Below are 11,523 nucleotides of genomic sequence, written 5' to 3' on the forward strand. Positions count from 1 at the left end.
AAAGAATAGTTATGATTCCTTAAAATAAATAGCTTGAGGAAAGTAAACTGAAACTTCTGGTTATGTAAATTTTCATTATTTGCCAAACTTATGAGGGTGATGAGTGGAAAAATAATCTGCTTAAGGGGGTTAAGCACAACCTCTGACCTATTATTGACTGACTGCTAAGCTATGTTGGCTGTGTCTTAAATATAACACAAGAATTTTTTAAAAATCTGAGTAGTAACATCAGGGTGTGCAAAATGCTGGGGATAGACTCCATAGAATTAGTTCTAGTAAGTCACTATACAAAAAAATTAAAAATAAAATAAAGCAAAAAGCAGAACAACCACTTCCAGGATAAGATCAGAATCCTAAAATGTCCAGTTTTCACAAAAAAAGTACCATACACCAAAAAACAAGAAAGTATGATACACATGCAGGAAAGAAGAGCAATTAATAAAAATTATGTCTGCATGGACCCAGACACTGGACTTAGCAAACAAAAGAGCTATAAAAAATATGTCCTATTTGTTGAGTTACAAGATCTCAAGAAATGTTTGATTTGACAGAAGAAAGAATCAGGAAACATGAAGACAGATTGATAGAGAAAAGAATTACAAACACTGAAAAGAACAGAAAGACAAAGATTGAAGAAAATTGAACATAGCCTCAGAGACCTGTAGAAAATATCAAGCATGCCAACATAAGTGCAAGGAGGAGAGGAAAGGGCATAAAAAAATCTTTGAAGAACTTGTGACCAAGATCTTCCCAAATTTGATGAAAAATATTAATGTGCACATCCATGAAGCTCAACAAACAAGCAGGATCAACGTGAAGTGATTTAAAGCTATACATATCATAATTAAACCACTGAAACATACATTTTTAGGGTTCTTTTATTTCTGTGAAGGATGCTTTCAATGTTTTGATGAGGATTGTGTTACATCTGTAGATGGCTTTGGGTAGTAGGGACATTTAATATTCATTCTTCCAATCCACAAACATGATATGTCTTTCCATTTGTTTGTGTCTTCTTTGATTTCCTTCAGCAAAGTCTCGTAGTTTACATTGTACAGGTCATTCACTTCCATGGTTAAATTTACTAAGATTTTATTGTTTTTGATGCTACTATGAATGAGATACTTTTATTTCTTTTTTAAAGATCTCATTATTAGTGTAAATGAATGAAATGGATTTCTATATATTGATTTTGTATCCTGCAACTTTACTCTGATTATGGATTCATTTCAACAGTTTTTTGATTGACTCTTTGGGATATTCTCTATATAAAGTCATATCATCTGCAAATAGTGGCTATTTTACTTCTCCCTTTCTGACTTGGATGCCATTTATTTCTTTGTCTTACCTAATAGCTCTAGCTAGTGCTTTTAGTACCAGAAGAGTGGTGAGAGTGGGCATCCATCTTGCTCCTGATCTTAGAGGAAAAGCTTTAAACCTTTCACTATTGACCATGATATTAGCTGTGACTTGTCATATATAATCTTTATTATGTTGAGGTATATTCTTTCTGCACTCAGTCTCTTAAGGATTTTTAGCATGAAAGGATGTTGTGTGTTTTCAGTTGCTTTTTCAGTGTCTATTGAGATAGTCATGGCATATTATTTTGATTTTATTGGTATATTACATTTATTGAGTTCTGTGTGTTGAATGAAACTTGCATCCTAGAGATAAATCCCACTTGGTCCAGGGGTATACTACCTTAATGTGTTCTTGAATTTAATTTGCTTTTTTGAGGAGAATTTTTGCATCAGGACTATCGGTCTATATTTTTTGTTTGTTTGTTTTTATTTAAATTCAATTAGCCAACATATAGTACACCATTAGTTTCAGATGTAGAGTTCAGTGATTCACCAGTTGCATATAACACCCAGTGCTCATTACATCACATTCCCTCCTTAATGCCCAACACCCAGTTACTACATCCCCCTACCCACCCCCCTTCCAGCAACCCTCAGTTTGTTCCCTATAGTTAAGAGTCTCTCATGGTTTGTCTCACTCTCTGATTTCTTCCCATTCATTTTTCCCTCCCTTCCTCTATGATCCTCTGTGTTGTTTCTTACATTCCACATATGAGAAAAATCATATGATAATTGTCTTACTCTGATTGACTTATTTCGCTCAGCATAATACCCTCCAGTTCCATGGAGTATTTTTTCATGTGTCTGTTGGCCATTCATATATCTTCTTTGGAGAAATGTCCGTGCATGTCTTCTGCCCATTTCTTGACTGGATTATTTGGTTTTTGGGTGTTGAGTTTGACAAGTGCTTTATACATCTTGGATACTAGCCTTTTATCAGATATGTTATTTGCAAATATCTTCTCCCATTCTGTAGGTTGCCTTTCAGTGTTACTGCTGGTTATGGGTCTGTTTAAATTTTCTATTTCGTTCTGTTTCAGTTTTGGTAGTTTGGTGTTCTTGTCTGTTTTGGTGTGAGGGTTAACAGTGGCCTCATAGAATGAGTTGGAAATGGGCCTTCCTCCTGGATATTATTAAAGACTTTGTGGAGGATTGGTACTGTTTCTTTAAATGTTTGGTAGAATTCACCTGTAAATCCATCTGATCCTTGGGGTTTTGCGTTGGGTTGATAACTGATTCGATCTGCTTACTCCTCATTTATCTGTTCAGATTTTGTATTTCTTCTTGATTCAGTCTTGTAGGTTTTTTGATTCTACAAATGCATCCATTTCTTATAGATCATGTAATTTTCTGGCGTATAATTGTTCATAGTCATCTCTTATGCTTCTATGTATTATTGCTGTAGTATCATTTGCAATGTCTCCTCTTTCATTTCTAATTTTATTTGAGTCATCTGTCTTTTCTTCTTTGTTAGTTTAGGTAAAGTTTTGTCAATTTGGCTAACCTTTTCAAGGAACCAGTCTTAGTTTTGTTGATTCTTTTTATTGTTTTTCTGGTCCCTATTTCATTTATTTCTGTTCTGATCTTTTGATCTTTATTATTTCCTCCTTCTGCTAACTTTGGGCTTAACGTGTTCTTCTCTAGTTCCTCAAGCTGTAAAATGAAGTACGTTATTCACTCTCTAATCTGTAATGTGTGATTATTGGTATTAAATATCCATGCAGAACTGTTCTGGCTGCATCCCATAAGAATTGATATGATGTTCTAAAAAAGATTTGATATGTTGCATTTCCATTTCATTTGTTCTGAGATCATGTTTTCTTTTCCTTATGATTTATTTTTGACTCATTGGTTATTCAGAAGTGCCATTCAGTTTCTACATATTTGTGGATGTTTTCACTTTCTTATTGTCAGTATCATACAAAGTCAGCAAAGATAGTTGGTATAAATTTTTTTTTTAAGATTTTATTTATTTATTTGACAGAGAGACACAGCGAGAGAGGGAACACAAGCAGGGGGAGTGGGAGAGGGAGAAGCAGGCCCCCCGCTGAGCAGGGAGCCCAATGCGGGGCTCGAACCCAGGACCCTGGGATCATGACCTGAGCCGAAGGCAGACGCCTAACGACTGAGCCACCCAGGCGCCCCAGTTGGTATAAATTTAATCTTCTGAAATTTCCTAAGATTTTTGTATCCTATTATATAGTCTATACTGCACAATAATGAGATAAATGTGTATTTTGCAGATATTGGATGGAATGTTCAACGGATGTCTCTTAAGTCCATTTCTTCTGAAGTATGGTTCCATTCCAATGTTTCCTTGTTGATTTTCTGTCTGGATAATGTATCTACTGCTGCTAGTGGGGTAATGGAATCCCTTAGTATTACTGGGTTGCTGTATATTTAGCCCTTATGATCTGTTAGTATTTGTTTAATATATTTCAGTGCTTCAATGTTGGGAGTAGAAATACTTGTGGTTTTTATACCTTCTTGATGTATTGACCCTTTACATTCTTATAATGACCTTCTTGTCTTTTGTTACCACTTTTGACTTGAAATCTGTTTCGTTTGATCTAAAATAGCAGCCTGCACCTGTCTTCTTTTGGTTTTCACTTGTTTGGAAAGTCATTTTCCATCTCTTCACTTTGAACTTATGTATGTTCTTAGAGCTGATATAAGTCTTCTGTAGGCAGCATATAGTTGAGTCTTGTATTTTTTTTTTTTATCACTCCAGCCGCTGTGTGCACTATTAATTGATGAGTTCATCCATTAATTGGGGTACATAATTAGGGTAACCATATTAACATGTAAAGACTTTCTAGTCTTTTATCTTTTGCTTTCTGGTGATTTTCCATCTATATTGTTTCTTTATCATTCTGTTTCTATCCACCTTTGTAAAGTGGTGGGTTTTGTCATGATTTGCTCAGTCTTCCATTTGTGTGTGTGTGTGTGTGCATGTGCATGTATGTGTCAGCTCCAGATTTTTGTTTTGTGGTTTCCTTGAGCATTACGTAAAACTTGCTAGTCCTTTTTCTCCTGCTGGCAACTCATATTCATTTGTGTCTGCTCTCTGAGTGTTGCCTTATGCTTACCTTAAGGTTTACATAAATAATGCTAGTCCTTTATCTGCTGCTAGAAAATCATATTCATTTCCCTACAATGGTTCCACACTTTTACTCCTCCACTTTTATGTTTCTGATGTCAAAAATGACCTCTTATTATGCTGTGAATTCCTTAAACAATTGTAGTCCCTACCATTATCTTTAATACTCTCCTCCTTTAACCTTTATTCTATAGCTGTTTAACAAACTATTCTTAAACTGAGTGAATCTTTCTATTTGATGGTCTGTATCACCTTTATCAGAGTTTGTACGATTTCATTTTTTTGTGTGTCACTTGTGTCTTTTCATTTCAGCTTGAAGAGCTCTTTCAGCCTCTCTTGCAAGGCAGGTCTAGTGTAGCGAACACCCTCAGCTTCCGTTTGCCTGGGAAAGCCCTTATTTCCCTTCATCTTGCACATCTTTGGTGGACAGAGTATTCATGACTGCCATTTGTATCTTTCAATACTTTGAATCTGTCTCTCCTTTGTCTCCTGGCCTGTAGTGTTCCTGCTGAGAAATACGCCCAGAGGCTAAGGAGTGAAGTGTTCCTTTGTGCACTAATTCTTTTCCCCCTGCCTCTAATTCTTTACCATTGGTTTTGGACATTTATAATGTTTCATTGAGAAAGACTTTTTTGCATTGAGATAATAAAGTGTTCTATTAGCTCTGTGGACTTGTATGTTAAGTTCCTTCCACAGGTTTGGGAAGCTCTCAGCAATTATTCCTTTAAATAAATGCTGCCCCCTTCCTTCTCCTTCTGGTATACTCATTATTCTTATATTGGCTTTTTCAAGAGTCTGATAACTCTCATAGGGTTTCTTTTTTTTTTTTTTTTTAAGATTTTATTTATTTATTTGACAGAGAGAGACACAGCGAGAGAGGGAACACAAGCAGGGGGTGTGGGAGAGGGAGGAGCAGGCTTCCCGTCGAGCAGGGAGCCCGATGCGGGGCTCGATCCCAGGACCCTGGGATCATGACCTGAGCTGAAGGCAGTCGCTTAACCAACTGAGCCACCCAGGCGCCCTCTCATAGGGTTTCTTGACATGTTGAAAGTCTTAGTCTCTCTCCTCTTCCACTTGAATCATTTCTAAATTCCTATCATCCAGATAGCCTATTTTCCTTCCATCTGACCTGCTATATTTCCAATGCTTTTCCAATTTTTCATCTTGTTTGTTGAGTCCCTCAGATCCAGAATTTCTTTGGTTCCTTTATATAATTTCACCAAATTCTTTGGTAAAGCACTCCTGTTCATTAACTTTATGCCTGAGTTCTCTGAACTGCCTTCTAAATTTTCTGTAGCTCACTGAATTTCTTCATGAAAGTGGTTTTTAATTATATATGAATAGGATCACAATAGTCTTTGTCTTTGAATTTAGTTGTCATTTTCTCTTTGTGATACCATCATACTATAATTTTTCATAGTGGATGAAATGTGCCTTTGTCATCTCACTTGAAGTTTCGAGCATCTTTCTTATTTGGGAAAGGCTTTGTTGACTTTGATTCTAACAGTTAAGCACATTGGCAATCAGAAACCTTACTTTTGTTTCCCAGAAGGTCATGATATCGCACAATATTTCATTTTCTCTTGCTGGAGCTGACTCATCACTAAAATTAGGAGCACACCTAAGAGAACTGACCTTAAAAAAAAAAAAAAAAAGCTGGCGGCAGAGTGGCAGGCAGTTGTGGGCGTTAGCACTTGGGTCATGGGTGTGCCCAAGGCCAGTGAGATGGGTGGGTGGGGTCTCAGAGGTCCCAGACTTCTTGAAATCCCAAGGCGCACAGCAGGAAACACCTTCCTTTAATTCTTAGTCAGCCTTCTCCCCTTTCTCTCCCTTGTGCCCATCACAGAGCTCTCCTCACAAATCCAGGTGCTGCTGAAGAGCAACAGGCCCCTCCATGCACCTGAGCAGCCAGGGGGACTTCAACTTACCCTTTGCCTTCTACCTCCTCTGCCTCCTCTGCTAGGACCAGCACTGCCCCTGCTGCTGCACCTCCCTTGGCCCCATAGCCTCTCTGATTCCCAATCCACCCACTTTGGGATGCAGATGGAGGGATCTCTCAGTGTCCTTGTATGCTCTCTGGAAGCACTTTAATCAGTCATGGATGTCCAATGAGGTGCAAATGGAAGGGGAGAGAAAATGAACAACTTACACTGCCAAGATGCTGACGGTACCCCTCCTACTCTCATTTCAGTAGGAATGAATGAGAAATGTTGAATGAGGAATTTCTTCTGTACGAATAAGGACTGCAATGAGTTTGAAATGCAGTAGCATTGTTACCTGGAAAAATCAGGCATATAGGAAAGGGTAGGAAAGAACCTGAGAAAGGCCAGGTTCCAAGAACAACCACAGGAGCTTGTTTCTCTCTACAAATATATTACTCATATTGGAACAGTGAGAACTCTTCCAGGAAGCCATGACTTTATCTGAGATCAATCCAGTCTAGAGCAACTTAAAACACACCATAATTACCCAAACTCCATTTCATATCCATTTCATATCTCTTATCACTCTAGCTCTGGTTCCAGGATAATGGCACAAATCCCCTCCAGTCCACCTTTCATTCATCTATAAATTCTGGCCACCGATACCAAAGAGTGCATGGGAGACAAAACTTGAACAAGTGGCCAGTAAAGGGAATAAGGTTTCCAGGTTTGTTTATTTTTGTGCCTTTTGTTTCTGCAACAGTTCTTCCAGTTGTGGGGCTGTCCTCACACCAGAAAGTGTTTAGGATCCCTGGTTTCTTCCCACCCTGATAAGTTGTGACAAACAGAAATGCTCCCACATATTTCCAGGCCCCACCCAGAACCAGTTTCCCAGCACCACTTGGGGTCTGTGGGTAGCCAAGGGCCCTGGCTCAACACACACCCCACCAAACTCTGTCCTCGGCGGGCTCCACTCCAGTGCTGTTTGCCACCGGGTCACCAGGCTGCTTTAGTTGAAATCATTTCATAGGATGTTTTCCTTTGGGTTCTTCTGAGAACACAGACTGAAATTTGCATGGGGACTGGGAAGGGCCCTCAGGAACACCACCTCTGAGGGCATGATGGCAGGTACTCAGGGCAGAGGGAGAAGTTGGACTGCAATGGAAGAGCAATAAAACCCACAAGTGATCAAACAGGGAGCTAAGGAGCTGGGCTGCCCTTCCAGTTGCTTTAACTGGAGGCAGTTTTGCTGCCAGAGTTGGAATGCAGGGCATCAAGTGTGCAACCACAGATGAAGGACGTGCCACCTGAACTGCTACGTTTGGTTTGTTCCTGGATTCACTTCTTTGATGAAATAATGGCAAAAGGAAGATGGAAGAGTATTGGTCTTAGCCATTCAGGCTGCTATCACAAGACAGCACAGACCGGGTGGCTTATGAACGACAGACACTTCTCACAGTTCAGAGGCCGGGAAGTCCAAGGTAATGCCACCAGGATTTTGTGTCCAGAGAGAATCCCCTTCCTTCCTGGCCTTCTCACTGTGATCTCACACAAGTGACAAGGGAGCTCAAGGCAGCTCGGACAAGGGCACTGGTCCCAGTCATCATCTCCCACAGCTCAGTCCCCAGCATCATCACCATGGGGCTGAAGATTTCAACATATGAATTTCTGGGGGACACAAACATTCAGCCTATGGCACCACACTTCTTCCCTACAATTTCATTGTGTGAGGCAGGGGGATGAGGTGGAGTGGGAAATGTGGGGAGAACAACAGCAGTGTTAACTCACCAATTTGAACATGTTCATTAGTTGTCATTTTTAAGTAAATTTTTCATGTTTAGAAATTATTGTAATCCCCATCTTACAGATGAGGAAATTAAGGATCAGAGATTATGTTAATGATGTGCAAACTCTCAGTTATTAGAACAGCCTATTACTTTAATTCTCACTCTTTCCACCAGAGCCATCTTATATATTTTCATACTATGCAAGGGATTAACATTCAGTGGTGAACTAAAATATTAAGTATTAAACATTAAATCTTCACTTTTTCCTTTTGTGTTCAAGCTCTCTAGGGCTGGCTCAATGTATTTCTTTATCAATTGAGCACCTATGTGAGGAAGAGAGACATTTCAACCACACTTCAGAAAATACATGGACACAAAAACACTTCCTATCTCAGATAGAATCCAATAAAATTAGTTGATAATAGCATAAATAAATAAAATAAATAAATAAATAAATAACTGACACTAAATGCAAACCTTAGAGAATGTGCCTAAGACTCTCCTTTAATGTCATTTTTCAAAGGCCTTAGCATCAATATTTACATTTTAAAACAAACACTCTTGGTAACAGATCCTAATGGCTAAGGGCCATTTCAAGCGATAGAGATGAATCAGTCTGACCTTTAAAACAAAACTTTTTTTTTTTTTTAATTTTATTATGTTATGTTAGTCACCATACAATGCATCATTAGTTTTTGATGTAGTGTTCCTTGATTCATTGTTTGCATATAACAACCAGTGCTCCATGCAGTACGTGCCCTCCTTAATACCCATCACTGGGCTAACCAATTCCCCCTCCCCCCTCCCTTCTAAAACCCTGTTTTTTTCTCAGGTCCATAGTCTCTCATGGTTCATCTCTCCCTCCAATTCCCTCCCCCCCATTTTCCCCTTCCATCTCCTAATGTCCTCCATGTTATTCCTTATGTTCCACAAATAAGTGAAACCATATGATAATTGACTTTCTCTGCTTGACTTATTTCCCTTAGCATAATCTCCTCCAGTCCCATCCATGTTGATGTAAAAGTTGGGTATTCATCCTTTTTGATGGCTGAGTAATATTCCATTGTATATATGGACCACATCTTCTTTATCCATTCATCTGTTGAAGGGCATCTTGGCTCTTTCCACAGTTTGGCTATTGCGGACATTGCTGCTATGAACATTGGGGTGCATATGGCCCTTCTTTTCACTACATCTGTGTCTTCGGGGTAAATACCCAGGAGTGCAATTGCTGGGTCATAGGGTACCTCTATTTTTAACTTTTGGAGGAACCTCCACACTGTTTTCCAAAGTGGCTGTACCAACTTGCATTCCCACCAACAGTGTAAGAGGGTTCCCCTTTCTCCACAACCTCTCCAACATTTATTGTTTCTTTCCCTGTCCATTTTTGCCATTCTAACTGGTGTAGGGTGGTATCTCAGTGTGGTTTTGATTTGGATTTCCCTGATGGCTAATGATGATGAACATTTTTTCATGTGTCTGTTAGCCATTTGTATGTCTTCTTCAGAGAAGTGTCTTTTCATATCTTCTGCCCACTTTTTGACTTGATTATTTGTTTTTTTGGGTGTTGAGTTTGAGAAGTTCTTTATAGATTTTGGATACCAGCCCTTTATCTGTAGTGTCATTTGCAAACATCTTCTCCCATTCTGTGGGTTGCCTCTTTGTAAAACAAAACTTAAATGTCAGAAGATACATCCAAATATCAAGAAGTTCTTTTAAAAATATTATCCCAAAAGTCTAGGTGGAAAATGTTCTAGATCCATACTTTCTAGACAGAGTGAGTTCCACAAGAATCAATCTATTAAAGATACCACCAAATCTGGTGTATAATTCACTTTACTAAAGATTATATCACATCTAAGTATGTTTGGATGGGTATGGTCAAAGCTATAACCTATTTTTTTTTAAAGATTTTATTTATTTATTTGAGAGAGAGAGAAAGAGCACAAGCGGTGGGGAGGGGCAGAGGCAGAGGGAGAAGCAGACTCCCCGCTGAGCAGGGAGCCTGATGCGGGGCTTGATCCCTGGACCCTGGGATCATGACCTGAGCCAAAGGCTGATGCTTAACCGACTGAGCCACCCAGGTGCCCAGCTATAACCTATTTTTTGATGTCTGAGGCGTGTAGCAGTAACACATAGTCTAGTAATTTCCAGGCCCTTAATTGCTTTAGCTTAAGTATCTTCTTGAAGCTGGTATGGTTCATTCTCTTTGTCTTCTGAGCATCTTCATCTACATAAAAGAGCCCCCCTCCACATGGTTCCACCTCTAGGCCTTTCTCGGTATTCTTAGGATGGAGACCAGAGAACCCTGAAAGCCTTATGGAACTATCAAGGACTTTGGTAAGGTGAGTGAGCACTGATATTGGTTGCAAAATTTAAGGAGGCACCAAAAACTCAGTTATTAAGATAAATAATATTTAATGCAGTATTTTAAAAAAATAAAGATTAATGTAAAATCCAAAATAAATAAAATATCCGAATTTTAATTACTGATTCTTCCTTTTACCTCAGGTGCCAAAATGGCTCACACAGCAGTTATTTAAAATTTTGTTTTGATATCCCTTAAATATTCTTGAACCTTTTCCAGCATTTTTCCATTTTTATTAATAGATGGTGCACTAAATTGTGTATTCCCAACCTACTCACCCATTTTCTTTCCAAGTCCTTTGCCCAACAAAAGTGAAATGAAACAGAAGGCTATCAACTTCATAATATATCAGCATTCTGCATCTCTTACTCTGATATAGGTCCTAAAGCAGCAAAGAACCCAATGTTGTTCCCATTTATATATTTATATGGACTCATACTCCATGTATCATTTGTGAAAACCTTTCCCTATCACGTTAGATCTCAATGGTCTCTCTAAAATTACTCTCTACAGTTCTGGAAGTGTCAACCCATTTTAATATATCATACAATGTCTACCTTTGCTGCACGATATGTATGTTCTCTGAAAGACAAACACTGAGCTACTTGAGGTAGTTTACTACTTTGTGTTGTAACATAAACAATGGGCTAGCACATAAATATTGAAAACCCACAGTCTCCTTTCTCCTAGAATCCAAGAATGCATCTCTTTGCTTTTTGGCACATACATCTTTGGAGTTTGTGACGGTATAATCAATGAACTCACCCTGTGCATCCATAAGAGATGTTATTCATCACTCTTCCTGGTCTTACCTCAACTAGGAAATGTTCATGTAACCTTTTAGATGTGTTTGCCTTAGATCAGTATTTATCCACCTTTTTCCTAAGGCACCCCTGCTGGCAGAAGAGTACGAAGTAACGCAGAATCCAGAAGCATTATGCCAAGCTGCAGATGGCAAACAGAACATTTAACTGTCATGTTTAAC

Source organism: Neomonachus schauinslandi, chromosome 8 (assembly GCF_002201575.2).
Source record: "Neomonachus schauinslandi chromosome 8, ASM220157v2, whole genome shotgun sequence".
Lineage (NCBI taxonomy): Eukaryota > Metazoa > Chordata > Mammalia > Carnivora > Phocidae > Neomonachus > Neomonachus schauinslandi.